Below are 25,660 nucleotides of genomic sequence, written 5' to 3'. Positions count from 1 at the left end.
CGCCTCGTGGTCATCTGCGAGGGAAACTTCAGTGTTTTCCCGTGCGTCATAGCGGACGGGATGCAAGTGTTGACAATGTTATAGAAAAAAAGAAAAATGGGTCTTCACTGTGGGACGGCGGAGACACGGATTTTATATGAAGTGTGTGGAAGATGGCAAACTAAACCACCCTGCCCCTCATGTGTGGAAGACCAGTGTGATTTATGGCAGCGGTGTGGTGTTCTGTTTCCACATCCCCCATCAGAACACACCTTCAAATTTGGAGATCCTGATTCTTCTGGTAAACATTATCACTTATTTTGGAGAGAATGTATGATAATAAAGATAAAATGACTGTCAATCTTTACAAGTTTGAGCGCTGAGTACATCTTCCTGTACAGGTTCACACTCGATTGAGCAGAGCTGTGACATAGAACACACACGTTGGCAAGCGTCACAAACCAACATCCCCACATGGAGGCGGGGGAAGAGGTGAGGGAAAAAAAAAAAAATCTACCACAAATAATAAACCAATGAATACGGTACCACCGCCACTACTACTAGCTATTACTAATATTCTTTCTTTTTAAGACTCGCCACAGACAGGGCCGAGTGGATTATCAGATAATGTATTATAATTTTTCCGAGACTTCAAGTCCGCTACCTATACAAGGTAAATATCAATTTAATAATAATAATAATAATAATATTAATAATAATAATAATAATAATAATTATAATAATAATAATAATAATAATAGTAATAATAATGATGATAATAATAAACTGCCGCTGTTACTTCTATTTTTTCCCCAGACACGACACAAGCAGAAACAGACCACGATGAGCGCAGGACGCCGGAAAAAACCGCGCTTAATTGATTCGAAGGAAAATTTTATGCGGAGCTTCACCAGACATCAATATGACATCTGAACATGTAAGCAGAGATCCACTCGGTCTACTTACCGAATACAGGGAGTTCTTTATTTTCGGAAATTATACCATATTTCACGTCACATGGTTCGCCATTCTCCCCCACCCTGAAAATATTTTCACACATTTACTCTGTTACTCTGTTAGGCGAGGATAAGCATTGAGTCATTCATATTGATTTTAGAGCACGTTTGATCTCCTAACAAGATGTGCCTGACCTTGTTGATTTATAAATCCATCAGGTGAACAGACGGTTGGAAAGCCTTACCGGTCAGACTGCAGGATCTGGTTTTATCATTTCAAGAGAAGATAATTTTTTCATCAACTATTGCTTGCATGTCACGTGCAGTGGCATAGGATATTATGTTGCAAATCCTAGAGGTGTGTGAGGTGGAAATTTAATTTTTAATCCTGCTGGAAGGCATTCTTCACGCCATTTTTCATAAATGTTACGGAAATGGCATGGTGGAGAGAAATACGTTACGCGCGGAAAAGTAGTGAGTCCTATGATTTGGGAGAAATTGAGTCAATTAGAAAGGTTAAATCGCCTCTCTCTGGATGTTTATACATTGCCCAAAAGCAGTGAGATGTACTATTTAACATTGTCAAGAAAAGGCACGTGCAAGTATAAAACTGTAATCCCACTCCTTTTACAAGGCGGGAGACATATGACACTCATTAAAAACGTGGAAAAGCACCGGAAATTGGCGAGAAGCGCTCCCACCCTAGAGGGTAATCAGTTTTGAAAAATATGTTTCAGCTTAGTTCCCAAGTCTTTCAATTTGAGCGATCACGAGTGTCATTGCGACTTCACTTAAACTCTTCTCTTTCCAGGTGATACTGAAAAAGTAAAATTAAAAAATTTTACCTATACCTATCAGCCTGCCTACTTAGCATTTTTATTTTTATTTTGAAACTATGATAAAACCTAAGGATAATAGGAGTGTGATAACTGAGCATGAACCAATTGGATACTCGTATCTCATCATCAATAGGCATTGAGATGTCGTGGAAAAGAGAAGTTATTTCGGTGAAGATCTCTTGAATAATTTAATTGATAGCCTATCCGAAGCTTGGCGAATAATCAAGGAAAGTGTAGTTAGCTATCCAATTAGCATGTCTGCGGAGGATGAACTCCAGTTCAAACGTCAGCGCCACTGCAAGCTCTGCCATCAACCCTTTAATATGAAAAACCCATCTCATAAACATCACGACCACTCATTACCACAAAATAATAACAAGGGGGCATTGTGCGCGCGATGCAACCTCCAGTGTCGTGACATGAGGAAATATCTCATCTCTCTGGCGCATAATATAAGCTTTGACGTCTCCTTAATCATAAAAAAACCTTTAGTTGCCAGAGTCGCACGTGGACATCCTTGCCAAGTGGGAATCGTATTTATTGAAAGTAAGGATTAAGGAATTGCAGTTTCAAGACACGCTTTCCATTATCAACGCCGGTCTTGGTCATCTCGCTCAGAGTCACGTGCAGGTGGACTATGAGATGCGTTACGCCCAGGAGATGGTGAATTACCTCCCCGAGGATGTAAGACGTGTAATTTGAGCTCAAAAACAGTTTTTTTTGTTATGAGTACATCATCGACCTTGGCCACTTAATTTTATGACACGTTCAAGAAGGCTCTCTCACCTAGAGAACATGAACACGCTCAAAGCGTGTGGACTATGGCGTCCTGTCGCACTTTAGGCGATTACATAAGACTGTATTGTGAGATTGATGTGGGGTTATTAGGCGACACATATCTCAAATATAGATCATACCTGCATGAGGTTTATGGACTGGACGTGGCATACTACGTGTCACTGTCTTTTTATGCTTATAACGCTTTTTTGAAGTCGACGGGCGTTCAATTTGATCCACCTTACGACCCTAACATGTATCACCTCATCAAAAGAAATGTACTTTTGGTATCGTGTTATCAAAACTAATTATGGGGAGAGAGCTAAATTAGCTTATGGAGATGCGGACAGTTTCACATTTAGTCTTCACATACAAACACAAATGATGAACTGAAACATGGACCCATGGCAAATGTTCTCGACACCAATAACTTTGCTTCAGATCACCAGTGTTTTAATAGGGAGCGGAAGAATCAACTAGGCTTGCTGAAATCTGAAACCGGATCCACGTTCATCAAAGAGGCGATCATATTAAAGTCAAAGATGTATTTGCTGCTGTTGGAAGATGACAAGCAAGTATCTCGAGGTAAAGGTATTCCATCAACAAAAAAAATTGCATCAGCAGTATAGGGAAACACTTTTTTTTTTTTTTTTATGTAGGAAGGACACTGGGTAAGGACAACAAAAATCAAATAAAAAAAATGCCCACTGAAACGCCAGTCCCATAAAAGGGTTAAAGCAGTAGTAAAAAAAATGATGAATAAGTGTCTTCAAACCTCTCTCTTTAAGGAATTTAAGTCATACGAAGATGGAAATACAGAAGGAGGCAGGGAGTTCCAGATTATACCAGAGAAAGAGATGAATGATTGAGATACTGGTTAACTCTTGCGTTAGAGAGGTGGACAGAATAGGGGTGGGAGAAAGAAAGTCTTGTGCAGAGAGGCTGCGGGAAGAGGGGAGGCATGAAGTTGCAAGATCAGAAGAGCAGTTAGCATGGAAATAGCGGTAGAAGACAGTTAGAGATGCAACATTGCGGCGGTGAGAGAGAGGCTGAGGACAATCAGTTAGAGGAGAGGAGTTGATGAGACGAAAAGCTTTTGATTCCATTCTGTTTAGAAGAGCAGTATGAGTGGAATCCCCCCACATATGTGAAGCATACTCCATACATGGACGGATAAGGCCCTTGTACAGCGTTAGCAGCTGGGGGGGTGAGAAAAACTGGCGGAGATGTCTCAGAATGCCTAACTTCATAGATTACTATAATATAAGGAATGTGAAAGGACAAATTTGTACCACTTGCATGCGAAAGCGTACGTTGTCACATTTTGACGACAAGCACTTTCACGTCGATGGCTATACCTCAAGGGCGTATTATCACCCCGACAATGATGGTGGACGGTGAGGTGGTGGTGGATGAGGAGGAGGAGGTGGAAGTGGATGAGGAAGAGGAGGATGAGGAGGGAGAGGAGGAGGAGGAGGAGGAGGAGGAGCAGGAGGAGGAGGAGGAGGAGGAGGAGGAGGAAGAGGGGGAGGAAGAGGAGGGGGAGGAGGGGTTAATGACTTACCATGACATTATTCACATCATAATTAAGGTGTAGAGAAAGAGAGGACGACGCTCCTAGCAGCTGCGCTTCATGTAATGTAAAAAACATTTGCACTGACCATGCAGCCTAAGGAAGAGGAGGAGGAGAATGGGTTAATGAGTGGGTTGTGACGTGATCGGGAGTGACTTTCCATGACATTATTCACATCACAATTAAGGGTTGGAGAGAGACCGCGGCTGCTAGCAGCTGCCGTTCATGTAATGTAAGAACATTTGTACTGACCATGTGGGTTAAGGAGGAGGATGAGGGGAATTGTTCATGTAATGTAAGAACATTTGTACTGTCCACATGGGTTAAGGAGGAGGAGGAGGAAAAGGAGGAGGAGGAAGAGGAGGAGGAGGAGGAGGAGGAGGAGGAGGAGGAGGAGGAGGAGGAGGAGGAGGAAGAAGAGGAGGAGGTAATGAAAGAACATTTCTACTTAGGCTAAGAAGAAGGAAGAGGAGGTTGAGGAAGAGGCGTGAGACGGGAAAGATCCACATCATAATTAGAGGGCAGGGATGAGGATACAGCTCGTAGGCTAGTTATGCTGTTACCTACATGACGATGCTGAATCTCTTCAGATATCCTGCACCCATACTTATTGCAGGTTATACAAATTCCAGCAAAACACATCTCTGCAATAAATTTATAGAGAAATATCAGCTTGGATTTAACAGAACTATTATTTGTGGCGTCTCATCGCATTCGCTGCAGCAGAATTCCCCTTTCCAAGATAAGTTCGAAGTGCATGAGAAAATCATTGGCTCCGTTATGGATGGCAATCCATATGCCGATCCGCAAGCGCACACGCTCTTGATATTAGATGATAATTTCCTCACGACTGACAATTCTCAAACAATAGCAGAGGCTTTACCAAAGGGAGACAAAAAATTTGTCGGTTATAATGATAGCGCAGAATGTCTTTTTCCCCGGAAAGTATGCTAGAACGATGACTTTTAATGTCTCGCATTACATTCTTATGACAAACAGATATTTATCAAATCGAATGTCTGGGCAGGCAATTTTATGGAAAGGAGCGCGCCAAACACTGTGGAAATAAAAAAAAAATGTCGTGCTTAGACCAGATCACGGTTATTTGTTGTGGGAATTATCCACGAACACACCCAAAGAAATTCAACTGCACAGGAATATTGTGAATGAGCCGCCCTGTCAGAAAGTCTATCTGCTATGAACGCCGTTTTGGACGAACTTTACCAGGATATAACGAATCCTGCGGTTTTAGGTGTGCAGGCACTTTACAGAGAGGGGAAGAAAGTAAGAATCTAACATTCCGCGATGTGGGGGCATTTCTGCAGAGCGTCCACACTTATACGCTTCACAAGCCGAAAAATTATCGCTCCTAAACCGTCCGTCAATTTATCTAGCGATTTGGCAGATTTTACGAAGCTGCACAGACACAATGGTGGCGTTCGATACATCATGTTTTGCCTGGACGTTTTCAGCAGGTATTTGAAAGTGGCAGTGCTGACAAGTAAATGTAGTCGCTGTAGCCTGCAAGTGCTGAGAAAATTTTTAGAGTCGGGAAGTTTTACAGACGCATCGCGTCTATTTTCAGATCAAGAATCCGAATTTTATAATCAAGCAGTGAAAATATATCTAACTTTCAAAGATATTACTGTGTATTCCAATTACTCGCGCGAAACAAAGCTGCGTATAAATGTTCAACTGAACCGTAAAGGCGAAAATATATAAATATCTCACACAGAACACTACACTGACGTATATTAACGTCTTGCTCATCATAATAAACACATACAATCACACCCCACACCGCGGTTTGGGCGATAACCAAACACTGGCCCAGGTTCACCGCCTCCACGACCTGCCGCAGGTCAGGAGGCAATTTAAATGAATCGATTTAAATCGACCAAGAGGAAAGAAAGTCGTCAGTCATAAATTAGACATGGGAGACATTGTACGCTTCCAACGGGCTTCCCGAATGCAATTTAAATTCAATAAGGGTTATACCGTCAACAATACCGAGGAGCTTTTAAAGATAAGTCTTTTGGATTACTTACATAAAATCCCTACTTATTACATAAGGGATTTGGCGGGTGAGGACGTGACCGGTGCATTCTACAAGGAAGAATGATTCAAGTCCTTTCTTCTGGCACATTACCAGGTTGATATATTAAGATCGGAGGTCGAGCAAGGTAAGAGAAAGGATTTCCTCGACTGGCATGGATATCCAGATAAATATGACAGCTGGATAGATGCGGACGACTTAATAAGATATGGATGAGGAAAACCATTGATATTGCAATAAAAAGGATCTGGTTTTCTTCCTCTCTCACGTCTCCCCTAAATTCTGGAAGCAGATCTTGCAGAGTTTGAATAACCGCGAAGACAATTGCATCTCTAAAATATTCGCCAACTTTTTGAAGAAACGGACGACGATACCTTTATTAACAGCCTGAAAAAATTCAAGAGTGATATTTGCACTGTAGCCTTCAAGAAGACGCCCGCGTACAAGAAAAAAGGCCATTCTCATCTCCAAATGAGGTGGCAGCATATTGGCCGCGTTACTCCCGATATCCGTGTCGGCAATAACAAGTTTACTACAGAGATGACAGAATATTGTTTAATTCCCGTCTCAGTTGCCGAGAGATGTAAGTTTAAACCGGCCGACGTCGCAACTCCGCACCGATTCACGTTAAAACAAGTCAAGAAAAAAATTAAAAAATCTTCACTTCCGTCGCTGGTCACACCACCTTAGCCTCCACCGCGGCTCCGGCGTCACGCACACCTGTTAATCCGTCCTTCGATGATTTAATTAGAGTTGCTGTTCCATCTTCCTATAGAGAATACGATTTATCTCTCTTGAAATTATTGGAGGGTAAACCTGGGTTTTCATGGGATGATCGAGTAAGTCAATAACGCATGTCATTGTTAGGCGCGTCAGGGGTGCAAACCCACAGAAGGATAATTAATAATGGTTATGGTCAAAAAGGTTCGTCCCATAACCCACATCCACTAATGAATAATATGTTTCCCGTCCCCCATCCCTTCCCACCAACAAAGCAAAAAAAAATAACACCTGCGTCAATTTGAATGAATTGTTCTACTACGCAAGAGGTGTAATATCGGCCAATACGTTCGAATAAAGGCCCGCCATGTCATATTCGTCCCTCACTCTCCGCATAGAGGGTTTAACGTGTGGATCTACCCTCCAATTAGTCGTCAAGATGAAGGTGGTCGAGGGAAAGCTGACCGATGGCGCGTTCCGTGATCGTAGTTTTTATATTGCTTACGCGGTAAATGCGGTCTCCACCGAACCGTGAAGGATTGCGCGGGACCTCAAAACGATTTATTCATACGCGAATACGCATGCAGCTAGAAGGAGACTCTACTCGCTTCATCAGGCCATGGCAAAGATGAGAGATGAATCAGGACGTATCATTATCCACGTGCCTTCTACAGGAAGCGTAAATCTTCCCCACCTGGTGGCCTGCGTGACTCAGTATAGTATGAGCAAGGCTGTTGATTGTAATGAGAAGGCACGACAGGCAATTGTGACATCATTTGCTTTACGTGGAAGTACTCAAGATGGATACAAACGTGAACCGACGTCAACACTTCCAGAATTGCCTGAAAAAGATCACCCTGCTAACCATGGCGAAAACTGAAGTGGAGCAGATTATCATCCCAGAAAGAACAGGGTGCAGAGGTCGCTGCCAGGATGTGTGGACGAATAATTACCTGCCTATGGTGGAAGGGCTGTCGAAGAGACTTCAACCTTTTGGAGTTGAAACTATTCTGGTGAGGAAGTCTGAATAAATTATATTATGTAAAATCTTTAAATAAATTTGATGTGAGTGTGTCGAACTGAGTATAAATGTATTCCTTAATTGGGATGGCCGTTATTATTTATTTTGATCATAGCGGGAGCGGAGCATTATCTGTATTTGACGAGTCTGGGCAACACTGACATCTACCCCCATAAGCAGCCCCATCGCTTTGAAAATATAATTACTCCCCCCATCCATCTTGATCAAGATAAGGAATATGAAGTAGGTCTGATAAATTGCTTTTATCCTAAACAGTTCTTGGGTCTAGTGGCAGGTGATTATGCTTGCAGGATTGAGATTTGAGCCATAGCCCAAGTCGATGAAACACGCATGTATAAACTCCATACATACACACATGGAACGAACATGGAGGTGGGCGATACTGGGTATATGGTTGACGTCATTTATATCGAGAAAAAAAAGCAATATAAAGACTTGAGTATGACCGGTATTTTGAGGGTGATCAATTTTTTTACTATAATGAAAAAAACACCGAGGGTGGAACACGTCCTTCGGAATACCCCGCAATCTACAACAATGGCCATTTCTGCGATTGACTGCGAAATTTGGATCCATGATGGCTCAAATCTTGAGCTTTGATTATCGAGCCAAATATAATTTATACAGTTCATACGCTGAAAACAAAATCTTCATTCCCGCCCCTTTCCCGCCTCGAAATTGATAGGGGAATAGATTTCGCACTATTTTATGGGGACTGTGTGTAACTGACGATATATGGCGGTGAGCATGTCAACTTATTAGAAGTCATTAGCATGGAATCCGCCGGCGGTAAAGATTTTCATGAGACTGCGTATAAATCGCTCAGTAAAACTATTATCGATTCGATGGCGATTCAACTCGCGGATCAAGTTGGCCGGCGCATTTACTTCGGGAGAGGTAAATCAATATACACATATCAGACGGAAATAAATAGCCGGTGATTATGCTCGGCGTCTTATTCTTGACGTGGCGGTCATCATGACGAGAGCGTTCACACCTCCCGCTCGAGCGGAATATCACTTGCTTTTTACGCAAAGCAAAGACGACATCCCGGTTTTTATTCCACCCCATTCAAGAAGAGGTGGCAGTCTATTTTCCGTGTTGACCGGCTTTGCTAAAAGAGGAATTCCCTTTCTCATGTACACTGTGGCACCTGAAGCGCTCCAAATGGGAAAAGGTTTATTATCAGATGTTTTAGAGGGGAAACGACTTCGCGAATCATTAAGAAATAGAGGCGTCGCTGCCGTAAAGGGTGTGGGCGAAAGGTTAGTTCGAGTTGGAAGAGTAATGAAAAAGAGGAAAGTTGGAGTCAAAACAAAAAAAAAAAAGAGAAAACAGCCAATCAAGCAACTGAAAAGAAAAACTTGCTATAAAACACATTTCTTCAATATTTAGCTTAGTAACGAAGATGACGGATGTAAATGGGGGATCGACCTCCACCCCCTTGTGAGAATTTTCCGTCTGCATAATATCGAATCGTCAGTCGCTGCGAGGCGAAAGTTGAGTCACTAGGATTGGACACGCATAATTCCCTAACATTTGATGCTTTTAATAAAGATCGGACAGTATTTTTCTTTAACTTTGTGACGGAGGACGTGCACAATGCCAATCCTCTGGATAAATCAGGGAATCTAAGAATTAATCTGTCTTTTGCTAAGAGACGTAATCACAACCGCGTCATCATGTTTTTTGCCGACACTACTGTCGTCATAGAAATTGATGATTATCGTCACATTCAATATATTTTCCGTGAATAAGCTATCATGAATGCACGTGAAATACAAGCCGGTCTAGCAGGCATCTTAGTCAATCGAGTTTATCTTTCAGGCTGTCACGGCCAACGCTGTGTGATAGATCTGATAAATCTTGCCAGAAAGCAGACGAAGCCATGGGTTTTCATCCTAAATACATTGAGTGGGCCAAATACCATGGGTCATTGGATAACTGTTTATCTTAATTTTCATAGTCAAACCATAGACTATTACGATAGGAATAACTTACATCCCAAATACAATTCCGCCGTCTTACATCATTTTATGCAAAAAAATAAATAAATAAAAATAAAAAAATTCCATTGTTCTCATCGTTTTTTTTTCTCTCTCTCTGTTACAGAACGTATCTCTTTCCGCTTTGATATCTATTTCGGCGATGTTGAAGGAAAGCTAAGCCGCGCCGACCATGAAGATCTCGATGTGGAGAGAATGTTGAAGCCTGCAAAGAAGAAATTGATCTTTAGCGATGACGACATGTCCCTGCTGCCAGCGACCCCACCTTCTGATGCCCCGTTAGGACACGAGCCACAGGAGTCGCAGCAGCAGCCACAGCGGCAGCTGCAGCAGTAGTCACGGCCGCAACCTCCGGAGTCGCTGATGGCACTATCTGCCGAAACACATCCGCGGAGGTCAGATGAGCTGCCTGTAGGCGGCAATGCACTAATAAAAAAAAAATTGTCCTATCGCCTCTGCATAACCTTTCTAATAATAATTATAAGGTGACTATCAGTCATAAATATTACGTCAGCAACCTTGCCCACACCGCAGGCGGTGAAGGTGATCGCCGCCGCTCCCGCCATCACAGACGCTTATTCTAGGTAGCAGGATCGCAGGTAACGGAACCGCGTGGGTAGTCACAACGACCTTGACCATCGGGTAGTGGCAGGGCACTGGAATGTACTGATACATCCTGAGATGGTAGGGCGGAGTCAGCAGCGGCGGTAAGATCTGCCCACGCTTCCTTGACCACACTGGCTAGCGGGTGGCGGTCGCATGGCGGCGCATCCTATAGCCCTATAGCCATCAACTTCCCGTTCCCGCCCAAAGCAAATTCTGCATGGTCCTGCGTGAATGTACTGAGATGTCGGAAGGAATACGTGATGGCAAGACTTAATAACCATGGCTGCCCGGGACCCGCGCATGCGATTGGTAAGCCGCCAGCGACTGCCGCGTGTGTGATGGCGACCCTGGTGTCAAGCCATCAGCGACCCCCACCGCCTACCTGATGCGTTCAGGCTCTGTCTCCCCCTCCTTACCATTCAATTACTTCCCACCCACCATTATTGATTCATTTAGTCATTTCATAGCCGCCGAAGGATAAGGATGCAGGCCCCCGTCTCTTCCCTTCAGCGCCGCCGTTACCGTCGCTTCACTGTAATATGGCCACTGGTGACGTCGCCGTGAAAGATCCACCCCAACCCTCTGATGTTAATTTACTGTAAGGGTCCTGAAATGGCTTGCCACCGAGGACCCCGGAAAAGTGACACCAGGGTATTTTAGTAATTCCATGAAGTCACTAAATGAAACAGTAATTTCACGAATTCCCTAAAAGTTTTAGGGATTTCACGAAATCCATAGTTTCACAATCTTTCTGTAATATCTTGAAAAAAAATAATCTTGAAAACAGTTGTGTACAGTTTTAATTTTGCACTTAAATTCTCTCTCTCTCTCTCTCTCTCTCTCTCTCTCTCTCTCTCTCTCTCTCTCTCTCTCTCTCTCTCTCTCTCTCTCTCTCTCTCTCTCTCTCTCTCTCTCTCTCTCTCTCTCTCTCTCTCTCTCTCTCTCTCTGTGTGTGTGTGTGTGTGTGTGTGTGTGTGTGTGTGTGTCAGTCAAATGTTCTAGTTTGGATACTGTTGGGTCCGAAACATAATGATACGTTGGTGGGTTTATTCGGGGTTCAATTGAGTTACTCAGATGTTCGGGGTTTTGGGGTTTCACACTGTGTATTTTTAATCTGTGTCGAAGCCAATGAAATAAATAGCAGGTGTCGTACAAGTTAGTTCTGCTCCAGCTGTCTTAGGACTCACACGTTTTATTCCCTGTCCTACTCGCCTAATACACATTGCTAGCAAGGATGGCTCAGAGTTTAACAGGTTATGGGCCCAGGAACAGACTGTATTTTGACGGTGATGAGCGCAAGTACGAGTTATGGGAAGTGAAGTTTTTGGGCTACATGCGGCTACAGAAATTGCATAATGTGATTGATCCTCCTGCATCAAGTACGACTGCTGCAGACGTTACCAAAAATGCCGAGGCATTTGCGGAGTTGATTCAGTTCCTGGATGACCGTAGTCTATCCCTTGTGATGCGTGATGCGAAGGACGATGGACGTGAGGCACTGAGGATTTTACGGGAACACTACTTATCGAAAGGTAAACCCAAGGTCATATCATTGTACACGGAGCTCACAACGTTGCTTAAGGGAGAAAACGAGAGTGTTACAGACTATGTGATTCGAGCCGAGACGGCGGCAACTGCACTTAAAACGTCTGGTGAAACTATTAGTGACAGCTTGTTGGTGGCAATGGTGCTTAAGGGTTTACCTACGGAATTCAAGCCATTTATGACTGTAATTACACAAAGAGAAAAGGCATTGACATTTGCTGAGTTCAAGGTGTCTCTCAGAAGTTTCGAGGAGACAGAGAAGTCGTGCGGCGACAAAAGTGACAGTGACAGAGTGATGAGGATAGAGTCTCGTAAATTCAGTGGTACGTGTTTCAAGTGCGGTCTTCAGGGTCACAAATCGGTCGACTGCCGTGTCTCTAGACCGAACCAGACTTTAAGAAGATGGTGTGAGAACTGCAGGAATAACTCCCACGATACGAAGTTTTGTTGGAAGAGTTCGGGGGGTAACAGTGGTAAAGACTCTGCCAGGAACGTAAAAGATTATAGTGATGATTATGACAGTCAGAGCCACAGTTTTGTGTTTAAAGTGGGGCTTCGGAGATCAGAGACTGAATCATGTGTTGTGGTTAACAAGTTAATGGTGGACTGTGGTGCAACTACTCATATAATCAATGATGACTCCAAATTTGTGTGTTTTGACAAGCAATTTGATCCTGAGAGACATTTTATTGAACTAGCTGATGGTAGTAGAACAAATAATCTAGTTAAAAAGAAAGGTGATGCCTGTGTTACCCTTGTAGACTCTTGTGGTAATGTTCATACAACAATTCCGGAAAATGCTCTCTATGTACCTTCCTTCAAGCAAGATATTTTCTCGGTTCAAGCTGCCACTGAGAAGGGTGCATCAATCGAGTTTAAACCAAATTCTGCAGAGTTAACATCTACAAACGGTACAAAGTTTGACATAGTTAAGCATGGTAGACTGTATTTCTTAAACAATACTGTGTGTTCAAATAGGGCGTCCTATACATTGAGACAGTGGCATGAAATTCTCGGTCATTGTAATGTGAGTGATATTTTGAAACTTGAAGGTGTAGTGAACGGGATGAAAATTAGTGACAAAAAGGACTTTGATTGTGGCATTTGTGTTAAAGGGAAAATGACTCAGTTTAGAAACAGACAAGCTGATGAGCGTTCAAAAGCTAAACTAGATATGGTACACTGTGACCTAGCTGGTCCCATTGATCCTGTTGCCAAGGACGGTTTTAAGTATGCACTCAGTTTTGTTGATGATTACTCCGGTCTTATCATGATATACTTCCTCAAATATAAGTGTGACACCTTACAGGCAACTAAGCATTTCATAGCAGACATTTCTCCCTATGGCTCAGTGAAATGTCTCAGAAGTGATGAAGGTACGGAATTTACTTCTAATGCATTCTCAGATTTACTCGTGGAAAATAAAATCAAGCATGAAATGTCTTCTCCCTACTCACCTCACCAAAATGGTACCGCTGAAAGAGGCTGGCGTACTCTTTTTGAAATGGCCAGATGTTTACTAATAGAGTCTGGTCTGCCAAAGTTTCTGTGGACGTATGCCGTTATGGCCTCTGCTTACATTAGAAACAGATGTTATAACCTTAGGATTAAGAAGACTCCATTCGAGGCTTTTGCAGGTATAAAGCCAAATATTAGTAATATGCACATTTTTGGTTCTGTATGTTATGCCTATGTACAACAGAAGAAAAAAACTTGATGCCAGAAGTGAGGATGGAATTTTTGTAGGCTATGATAAGTCTAGTCCAGCATACCTTGTATATTTTCCAAAGACTGGTACAGTAAGGAAAGTTGGATGTGTCAAATTTACCAGGCCTAGCGTAGATGTAAGTTCAGATGTAGCATGGGGTAGTGAATGTGACTGGACTACAACACGTAGTACTGACACTGAAGCTAGCCCAGAAGTTGGTAACCAAACAGAGGACAGTGTGTGTTTAAGGCGGTCAGAAAGAGTAAAACGTAAACCCATATATTTTGGTGACTGTATTGTTGGTGATGAAATGGATGAGGCTTTGGATAGTATTGTGAATTGTACTGTTGACTATTGCTATAAACTAGCCAGTGTACCTTATACATATCAAGATGCTATTGCATCTCCTGATTCTGATAAATGGCGAGAAGCTATGGAATTGGAAATGAAAGCTCTAAAGGATAATGAGACTTTTGAGCTTACTACTTTGCCTGAAGGTAGAAAAGCTGTGGGAAGTAGGTGGGTATATGACCTGAAGTTTAACCCTAACAATGAGACAAGGTACAAGGCTCGTTTTGTTGCTAAGGGTTACTCTCAGGAGGCAGGTATAGATTATCACGAAACATTTTCCCCAACTACTAGGATCACATCTGTAAGAACTTTAATGCAGTTGGCTGTACAACATGACCTGGTTGTTCATCAAATGGATGTAAAAACTGCCTACTTAAATGCACCTATTGATTGTGAAATTTATGTTGAACAACCCAAGGGTTTCTGTGTGGAGGGTAATGGTGGCGAGAAGTTGGTGTAACAAATTAAAGAAATCCTTGTATGGTCTCAAACAAAGTGGTAGAAATTGGAGTTCACTGTTGCACTCATATTTGGTTGACCTAAGTTTAACTCAGTCATTTGCTGACCCATGTCTTTTTACCAGAATTACTGATGATGAGGTAACCAATGTATTAGTTTGGGTTGATGACATAATAATTGCGGCCAGCAGTGATGCAAAATTGAAGAACATGAAGGAAAGTCTGGGTGATAAATTTAGGATGAAAGATCTAGGCAAAATTTCCTGGTATCTAGGTATACAGTTTGTGTGTGATGATAATGTAATTAAAATGAATCAAACTAAATATGTGGAAAAGATCCTTGAGAAATTTGGTATGCAACATTGTAAACCTGCCTATAGTCCTTGTAACATGGATGTGAACAAAGTATGTATTAGTTCTAGTGAATCAAAACTGGCTGATATCAATATGTATAGAGGATTAGTTGGAAGTCTGATCTATGTAATGACATGTACTAGACCTGATTTGTGCTTTATTGTAACTAAATTGTCTCAGAATATGACTAATCCAACTATTTCTCATCTCACTATGGCCAAGCATGTATTAAGATATTTGAAAGGTACCATTGATCAATGTTTGACTTTTAAAAAGTCAGATGAGTCACTGAATTTGATTGGGTATTGTGATGCTGACTGGGCTAATGCACAAGATCGCAGAAGTATTACCGGGTATACTCGTAGCTTCCAACTTTCCAGTGGGGGTCCATTAATCTCTTGGAAGACTAGAAAACAGAGAACAGTTGCTCTGTCTACTTGTGAAGCTGAGTATATGGCCTTGTCTGCCGCTACTCAAGAGGCACAGTTTTTATTGCAATTACTGGAAGATATGACAGGAAGTACTTCGATAAACAGCTGTACTATACACTGTGATAACCAAGGTGCCATAAAATTAGTTGAAAACCCTGTCCAGCATCAGAGATCAAAGCACATAGATATTAGATACCATTTTATTAGGATAGAGGTTCAGAGAGGTGTAGTGCAACTTAACTATGTACCATCTGATCAAAATATTGCTGATATGTTCACTAAACCTGTACCTAAAGTAAAGCTTTGTGATTTCAGTAAAGTTATTATGGGTGTGTAGATAGTTAAAACAGGAGTGTGTATTGATTTAATGTGTGTTGTATTGTATATACCCATCATTAGTTTCAGTGGGGGTGTTGGGTCCGAAACATAATGATACGTTGGTGTGTTTATTCGGGGTTCAATTGAGTTACTCAGATGTTCGGGGTTTTGGGGTTTCACACTGTGTATTTTTAATCTGTGTCGAAGCCAATGAAATAAATAGCAGGTGTGGTACAAGTTAGTTCTGCTCCAGCTGTCTTAGGACTCACACGTTTTATTCCCTGTCCTACTCGCCTAATACACATTGCTAGCAAGGATGGCTCAGAGTTTAACATACCAATGCATATTTTCCCACTATGGATGACTTTGATGTTTCTAATTGTGAAAATTTTTAATGATGTCAATGTATTTCCCCAAAACATTTCAGATGTCTTGTGCGAAAGAGAGAGAAGTAGCAGTTCAGCGTGTTTGAGGCGGGGAGGTGATGCAATGCCACCGCCACCACCCATATCTCCTCCCGCTGGGACAGGCTCCTGCAGGACAGGGAAGACAGACGAGTGTGTCAGGCCATCAACTGGAAGGGTTGTTTACAAGATGATGATGATAATAATGTTAAATCTACTGATGAAGAATTTAATTATTTTTACGAAGATTTACTAGGCACTGCCACAAGCAGCCATGATGATGAATACCGAGATGTGACTTTGTCGATTCCAGTTTTAGACGAACCGATCTCTCCTGGTGAGGTCAGTGCCCAGGTGAATCACATCAAGGCAGACAAAGCGTGTGACCCGGACGGTATCCCAACTGGGGTGTTCATGTTGTTACCAGTTCAATGGTTAATGATTATCACAACTCTGTTCAATACGATATTTGCCACCGCTCAGTACCCTACGTCCTAGAGTAAGACTAAGTTTTTCATTATATTCTAGAAGGGCGACCGGAAAGACGCAAAGAACTATAGAGACATTAATGTAATAAATAGATTTGCTAAATTATTTGACATGGTTGTATGTTCAAGATTAGAGAAGTGGTTCACTCCGTACCGGGAACAAGTGGGGGTAAAGAAACGGCATGGTTGTCTCCAAGATGTTGTAACATTGCATATATTGACCGGATTAGCTAGAAAAAAAAAAAGTTATTCGTGAAATTCTTTGACAAACCAAGCATACGATCTAGTACCGAGTAACATGTTAATACGAGTCCTTAAACGCTTGAGGTGTGGCGCGACGATGTTGGTTGTTATCGCTGCCATGTACAGTGTGACCGAGAGTGTTATCGACACCGAGGTGTTCACGGCCACCCTGGGAGTTCGAGAAGGTTTCCTGACATCGTGCCTACTGTTCGTTCTTTACGTTAATGATCTGATTAAATTAATAAAGGAGAACTGTAAAAACGATGGGTTTTTAAAGTGGCTGCATGTTGTAATATTCATGGATGATACCGTTTTGCTTGCTACAACACGCGAAAGAATGATCTTCAAGTTATCTCTAATGAAGCAATTTTGCGATGATTACGCATGAAAGTAAATTAGTCGAACCAAATTTTTTTTTTTGTTATAAATGGAACACTTCAGGACAGAAAGACAATTCACGTTAATGGATTGGTGGTGGAGTGGTGCGCTCATTATGTGTACCTGGGATCTCCTTTCACTGCAGATGGCTCGTTCAGGTGCAGACGTCTTCGGTCAGGGCTCACGCTGAAGTTAAGATACCACACGTTATGAAATTCATTTAATTTTTAAGAAGGAATAATGATCTTCCTTTCCTTGTAAAGAAGAGAATTTTCAAGGTGTGTTTGATGTCATCTCTTCTGTATGGATGTGAGTCCTGGCAGAATACAGATCTCATGCCGTTAAAAAAAAAAATTATACAATTGATCACTCAAAAGTCTACTGAGTGTAAGATAATCTACTTGCAATGACGTGTGCTATGATGAGGCTAGGTACCCTCCATTACCTAGTTTAGCTAAAAGTACACAAAGAAGTTATCTCTCAAAGATATGGAGAGAGAGACAGGCAATATTTTCGTCAAAAGTTGTATGGAAAATCAATATCAAAATCGGATTTATGTTGGAAATCTAATCCACATTATAAATGATGATAAAGCTGAAGGAATCAGAGCGTTAACAAATGATATCTCGAAATCAACGTCTTCATAACGAATTACATATAAATAAATGAACAGATCTCTCTGTTCACCCAAGATTTTTTATTTTTTTTATGCAGGAGGGACACTGGCCAAGGGCAACAAAAATCCAATAAATAAAAAAATAAAAAAACACTTAGATGCCAGTCCCAGAAAAGGGTCCAAAGCAGTAGTAAAAAATTGGAGGATAAGTGTCTTGAAACTCCACTCTTCAAGGAATTAAAGTCATAGAAAAGTGGAAATACAGAAGAAGACATAGAGTTCCAGAGTTTACCAGAGAAAGGTATGAATCATTGAGAATACTGGTTAACTCTTGCATTAGAGAGATGGACAGAATAGGGGTGGGAGAAAGAAGAAAGTCTTGTGCAGCGATGCCATGGCAGGAGGGGAGGGATGCTGTTAACGTGAAAATAGCGAAAGAAGACAGCTAGAGATGTAAGATTGCGGCGATGAGAGAGAGGCTGAAGACAGTTAGTTAGAGGAAAGGAATTGATGAGACGAAAAGCTTTTGATTCCACCCTGTCTAGAAGAGCGGTATGAGTGGAACCCTACTAGAAATGTGAAGCATACTATATACATAGTCGGATAAGGCCCTTGTACAGAGTTAGCAGCTGGAGGGGAGGGATGAGAAAAACTGACAGAGACGTCTCAGAATACCTAACTTCAATAAAAGCTGTTTTAGCTACAGATAATATGTGAAGTTTCCACTTCAGATTATAAGTAAAGGACAGACCGAGGATGTTCAGTGTAGTTCAGTTGATTGTCATTGAAGAAAAGGGGATTATTGTCTGGAAGGTTATCTCGAGTTCATAGATGGAGTAATTGAGTTTTTGAGGGATTGAACAACACCAAGTTTGTTCTGCCCCAATCAAAAATTTTAGAAAGATCAGAAGTCAGACGTTCTGTGGCTTCCCTACGTGAAATGTTTACTTCCTGAAGGGTTGGATGTCTATGAAAAGACGTGGAAGAGTGCAGGGTGGTATCATCTGCGTAGGAGTGGATAGGACAAGAAGTTTGGTTTAGAAGGTCATTGATGAATAATACCAAGAAAGTGGGTGAGAGGACAGAACCCTGAGGAACATCACTGTTAATAGATTTAGAAGAAGAACAGTGACCGTCTACTACAGCATCAATAAAATGGTCAGAAAGGAAGCTTGAAATGTAGTTACAGAGAGAAGGTTAGAAGCCGTAGGAGGGTTGTTTGAAAGTCAAAGCTTTGTGCCAGACTTTATCAGAAGCTGTTCAAGGCAACAACACATGTTTCACCAAAATCTCTAAAAGAGGATGACCAAAACTCAGTAAGGAAAGCCAGAAGATCACCAGTAGAGCGGCCTTGACGGAACACATACTGGCGATCAGATAGAAGGTTGTGAAGTGATAGATGTTTAAGAATTTTCCTGTTTAGGAGAGATTCAAAAACTTCAGATAGGCAAGAAATTAAAGCAATAGGACGGTAGTTTGAAAGATTAGAACGGTCACCCTTTTTAGGAACCGGCTGAATGTAAGCAAATTTTCAGCAAGAATGGAAGGTAGATGTTGACAGATAGGGCTGAAAGAGTTTGACTAAGCAAGGTGCAAGCACGGAGGCAGAGATTCGGAGAACAATAGGAGGGACTCCATCAGGTCCATAAGCTTTCCGAGGGTTTAGGCCAGCGATGGCATGGAAAACATCATTACGAAGAATTTTAATAGGTAGCATGAAGTAGTTAAAGGCTAGAGGAGAGGGAGGAACAAGCCCATAATCGTCCAAGGTAGAGTTTTTAGCAAAGGATAAACGAATAGTTCAGCTTTAGAATTAGATGTGATAGCAGTGGTGCTATCTGGTTAAAGCAAAGGAGGGCAAGAAGAAGAAGTAAAGTTATTGGAAATATTTTTTGGCTAGATGCCAGAAATCACGAGGGAAGTTAGATCTTGAAAGATTTTGACACTTTCTTTTAATGAAGGACTTTTTTGGCTAGTTGGAGAACAGACTTGGCATGGTTCCGGGCAGAAATATAAAGTGCATGAGATTCTGGTGATAGAAGGCTTACGTACCATTTGTGAGCCACCTCTCTATCATGAATAGCACGAGAACAAGTTGTATTAAACTAAGGTTTAGAAGGCTTAGGTCGATAAAAAGAGTGAGGAATGTACTACTCTATGCCAGACACTATCACCTCTGTTGTGCGCTCAGCACACATCTTTGGGAAACTCAACTTCTGGTGTTTGCTCTCTCTTCTGTCGTTTTTATTCTTGTCCCTTGGTCGCTTCTTCTCTTTTTAATCTCTTGCAAAGTCTCTCATAAGAAACATATCCAGAGTGATTTGTCTCCTGTTCTAGATTTTTTTTTTTCGGAAGTGTGACATAACATTGTTATTCATAAGGTTCACAACTTTATTGCTCAGAGTTTGGTCAAGGTGATGTTTTCAATAAACATATGCAGTCTACCAAACATGCCACATATTTCTTGGACCTAAACGCTTGAAGCTTCCCGTTCTTTCTCTTTCCCTGATGAACCATTGATTGCCTGTTCTGTATCCCTCACGTGTTCAATCTGCAGCTGAACAAGGTCTTATGTGGTAAGTTTTTCTTTGTGGTCCTTCATCAGCTCCTCCACATCATCAGTGTCGACCTCCAATTCCAAACTTTGGGCAAGGTCACTATCTCATCTACTAATGTCTTTGCTGGTGCCTCCCCAAAGCCTGTCTCACAGGCAGACAACTTGGCCAAAGTTTTTCCAGGCAGACTGCAATGCGCGGTAAGGAAACTCATTTCATGCCTCGTCAAAGAGATTTATGCAATGGAGGATATTTAAGTGGTCCTTCCAATACTCTCTCAGGGTTAAATTGGTGCCATTGGTAACTTGGAAACACCTTGCAAAGACAGCCTCTATGTACAACTTCTTGAAGATGGAAATCACTTGCTGACCCATTGGCTGCAGCACAAGAGTTGCGTTGGGTGGCAGAAATTTGACTTTGATGAAGTCGTAAATAATATCTAGGTCATCCTTCAAACCTGGAGAATGTGATGAGAAGACACTACGCGGGCAAATTATTATCCTCTCCATCGCTGCTGGGGCAAACACTTCTGTCAACCATTTAATAAAAAGAATTCTAGTCATCCAAGGCTTGGTATTGGACCTCCACATTACCGGTAGCCTAGCCTTCTGCACATTATTCCTCTTTCCTCTGTACTGGTCGGTGGTCTGTAAACTACCCCTAGTACTACTGACTGCGATCCTTCCTTAATATCTACCCATATCGACTCTGCTTTGTTATCTGTTTTAATTCTACTGTTGATACAACACTGTAATGTGTCCCTAACGTAGAGCGCGACGCCTCCTCCTCTCCTGTTTTCCCTATTTTTATAGAACATTGTATACCCATCTATGTTAACCTCTGGATTAAATCTATCTTAACCTCTGGATTAATCTATCTTAACCTCTGGATTATTTCTAATGTATATCAATGACTTGGATAGTGGAATTAGTAGTGATGTTAGTAAATTTGCGGATGACACAAAGATAGGTAGATTAATTAGGTCAGAATCGGATGCCATTGCCTTGCAGGCAGACTTAGATAGAATGAATGAATGGACGGATAGATGGCAAATGCAATTTAATACCAATAAATGCAAAGTGCTTAGCGTAGGTAGAGGAAACCCACACAATAGGTACACATTAGACAGCCAAACTCTGGTAGGTACAGGGTACGAGAAAGATTTAGGAGTTATAGTTAGCTCTGAACTCTGTCTAGGGAAGCAATGCATAGAAGCCAGAAACAAGGCAAATAGGGTACTAGGATTTATTTTTAGGAGTGTTAAAAGTAGAAGGCCGGGAGTAATATTAAAGTTATACTTGGCGCTGGTCAGACCTCATCTAGACTACGCGGTGCAGTTCTGGTCCCCACATTACAGGAAAGATATAGGTCTATTAGAATCAGTACAGAGGAGAATGACTAAAAGGATACAGGGGATGAGGAGTATTCCTTACGAGGCGAGGTTGAAGCTGTTGAATTTACATTCTTTAGAGAGACGTAGGTTAAGAGGGGACCTGATAGAAGTCTTTAAGTGGTATAAGGGTTATAACAAGGGAGATGTAAGCAAAATTCTTAGGATCAGCAACCAGGGTAGAACAAGAAATAACGGGTTCAAGCTTGAAAAATCTAGGTTTAGGAAGGAGATAGGGAAAAATTGGTTCTCAAATAGAGTGGTAGACGAGTGGAACGGACTCAGTAATCATGTAGTTAGTGCTAGGACACTAGAGAGCTTTAAGAGAAGATTAGACAAGTTTATGGATGGGGATAACAGATGGAAATAGGTAGGTGTGTTTCATACAGGGACTGCCACGTGTAGGCCTGGTCGCTTCTTGCAGCTTCCCTTATTTCTTATGTTCTTATGTTCTAAAGATTCTTGGATTTTCTGAGTGGTACACAACAAGTGGTTTTATTTTAGTCACCACCCGCATTAACACAAAATAAAATAGTAATCCTGCCCTACACTGGCTTGAGTTCAAGGAGTGTCTTCTCCTCTTGATTGATGTACGTCTTTCTTAATATTTTTTTTTTCCCAAATCACTCCTGTTTCACCACAGTTGAAAATTTGTTGTGGGACAAAATCTTCACTTTTCACATAATAAGCAAATTCACCCACAAACTTATCAGCAGCTTTTTTTTTTAACTGGAACTCATAGGCTCACCATGCCTTGTAACACTACGAATACCACTTCGTTTGCAGAACTTATCGAGCCAACCTTTGCTTGCATTGAATTCTTCAGTGTCAATATCACTTGAACTGGGTGTTTTACCTATTACATCAATATACAACTATTTAGCTTTTTCACATATTATGACCTCACTAACACTGTCTATAGAATATTTTTTTTTCATTTATCCACAATTACAGTAACTGTTCCACTTTTCTAAAACTTGAGGCCATTACTTGATTTACAAACACTCCTTTAGCTACATAAGCAACTTTTTTTATTGTCTCTTTGCGCTTCAGAAATGAACAAATCATAGACTCTCATTTCTCATGTCTTTTATTTCCTTCTTCACTTCCATGGTATAACGCATAAGCTTCCTACCACCGCTTGCACTGACACTTTTCACTTTCTTGGGAGCCACAATGAGGGCCAATTCACGCGTAAAGCACGGGGACACTAGCGAGACTGACTAACGGTCCGAGTGGCGTCGCTTGGGTCGTCGAATTGGGAGTTGTTCGAACTAAAGAACGTTCGAATCACGAACAATGTGTGTGTGTGTGTGTGTGTGTGTGTGTGTGCGTGTATATATATATATATATATATATATATATATATATATATATATATATATATATATATATATATATATATATATATATATATATATATATATATATATATATATATATATATATATATATATATATCAGATGAACAGTTAGTATGACATTACCAGTAGAAGTCAGCAAGAGCTGCAACCATACGGTGAAGAGAAAGGCTGAAGCCAGTCATTTGAAGAGGATGAATTGATAAACCGAAATGTTTTTGACTACAACGCTCAAAAGAGCAGTGTGAGTGGAAACCCTCATATATATGTAGCGTATTCCATTCATAGCTGATTAAGGCCCTGAACAATGTTAGCAGATGGGACAGAAAAGGTGATAAAAACTTACGGAGATAGAAAAAAACACCCAATTTCATAGAAGCTATTTTTAGCGAGAAATTAGATGCCTAGATTCTAGTTTAATTTATTAGTAAAGAAAAGACTGAATATATTCATTGTAGAATAGCGGGGGGGAAGGGAGCATTTCAGTGTCATTGAAGAAGAGGGGCTATCTTTCTTCTTGTTATTTATTTATTTTTTTTTTATGTAGGAGTTTATGTTGCCATGGGCAACAAAAAAATCAATAAAAAAATAAAAAAAAGCCCACAGAGATATCAGTCCCATAGAGTTTACCAGAGAAAGGGATTAATGATTCAAAATACTAGTTAACTCTTGCATTAGAGAGGTCGACAAAATAGGAGTGAGAGAAAGAAGAAAGTCTTGTGCAACGAGGCCACAGGAGGAGGGGAGCCATGCAGTTAGCAAGATCAAAAGAGCAGTTAGCGGTAAAAGACAGCTAGAGATGCAACATTGCGGCGGTGAGAGAGAGGCTGAATACAGTCAGTTAGAGGAGAGGAGTTGATGAGACGAAAAGCTTTTGATTCCACCCTGACTAGAAGAGCGGTATAAGTGGAACCCTCCCAGACATGTGAGGCATACTCCAAGCATGGAAGTATAAAGCCCTTGTACAGATTTAGCAGCTGGGGGGGGGGAGGTGAGAAAAACTAGCGGAGACGTCTCAGAACACATAACTTCATAGAAGCTGTTTTAGCTAGATATGAGATGTGAAGTTTCTAGTTAAGATTGTAAGTAAGGGACGGACCGAGGATGTTCAGTGTAAAAGAGGGGGACAGTTGAGTGTCATTGAAGAAGGATACTTGTCTGAAAGGTTGTGTTTAGTTGACAAATGGAGGAAATGAGTTTTTTGAGACATTGAACAATACCAGGTTTGCTCTGCCCCATTCAAAAATTTTAGAAAGATCAGAAGTAAGCGTTCTGCTGCTTCCCTGCGTGAAATGTTTACTTCCTAAAGTGTTTGACGTCTATGAAAAGACGTGGAAAAGTCCAGGGTGGTATCATCAGCGTCGGAGTGGATAGGACAAGAAGTTTGGTTTAGAACGTCATTGACGAATAACAAGGAGAAAGTGGATGATAGGACAGAACCCTGAGGAACACAACTGTTAATAGATTTAGGAGAGGAACAGTGACCGTTTACCACAGCAGCAATAGAATGGTCAGAAAGGAAACTTGAGATGAAGTTACAGAGAGAAGGATAGAAGATGTCGGAGGGTAGCTTTGTGCTAGACTCTATCAAAAGCTTTTGATATATCAAGGCAACAGCAAATGTTTCACCAAAACCTATAAAAGAGGATGACCAAGACTCAGTAAGGAAAGCCAGAAGATCACCAGTAGAGCAGCCTTGACGGAACACATACTGGCAATCAGATAGAAAGTTGTTAAGTGATAGATATTTAAGAATCTTCCAAGGATAGATTAAAAAAAAAACTTGAGATAGGAAGGAAATTAAAGCAATAGGACTGTAGCTTGAGGGATTAAAACGGTCACCCTTTTTAGGAACAGGCTAAATGCAGGCAAATTTTCAGCAAAAAGGAAAGATAGATGATGACAGACAGAGTTGAAAGAGTATGACTAGGCAAGATGCAAGCACGGAGGCACAGTTTCGAAGAACAATAGGAGGAACTCCATCACGTCCATAACCCTTCCGAAGGTTTAGGCCAGCGAGGGGATGGAATACATCAAAGCGAAGAAGTAGCATGAAGTACTGAGAGGTTGGAGGAGAGGGAGGAAGCCCTGAATCGTCCAAGATAGAGTTGTTAGCAAAGGTTTGAGCGAAGACTTCAGTTTTAGAAATAGATGTGATAGCAATGGTGCCATCTGGTTGAAATAAAGGAGGGCAAGAAGAAGCAAAGTTTTTAGAGATATTTTTGGCTAGATTCCAGAAGTCACGACGGGAGTTAGATCTTGAAAGATTTCGACACTTTCTATTAATGAAGGAGTTTTTGGCTAGTTGGAGAACAGACTTGGCATGGTTCCGGGCAGAAATATAAAGTGCATGAGATTCTGGTGATGGAAGGCTTAAATACCTTTAGAGGGCCATCTCTAACAAGTATAGCACGAGAACAAGCTGTGTTAAACCAAGGTTTGGAAGGTTTGGGTCGACAAAAAGAGTGAGGAATGTACGCCTCCATGCCATAAACTATCACCTCTG

General features: G+C 41.4%; 1 long non-coding RNA gene across 1 annotated transcript; it reads left to right on the top strand.

Annotated features, from left to right (window-relative positions):
- Positions 1–378: 378 nt before the first annotated feature.
- Positions 379–10,472, top strand: LOC135111308 (uncharacterized). Its single transcript, XR_010273686.1, has 4 exons — positions 379–471; positions 571–652; positions 796–916; positions 10,055–10,472. It is a non-coding gene; the product is annotated as an uncharacterized LOC135111308 (long non-coding RNA).
- Positions 10,473–25,660: the final 15,188 nt, after the last annotated feature.

Source organism: Scylla paramamosain, chromosome 21 (assembly GCF_035594125.1).
Source record: "Scylla paramamosain isolate STU-SP2022 chromosome 21, ASM3559412v1, whole genome shotgun sequence".
NCBI lineage: Eukaryota > Metazoa > Arthropoda > Malacostraca > Decapoda > Portunidae > Scylla > Scylla paramamosain.
The sequence above is the reverse complement of the archived record's forward strand: the minus strand, read 5'-3'. Positions and strand labels throughout refer to the sequence as shown.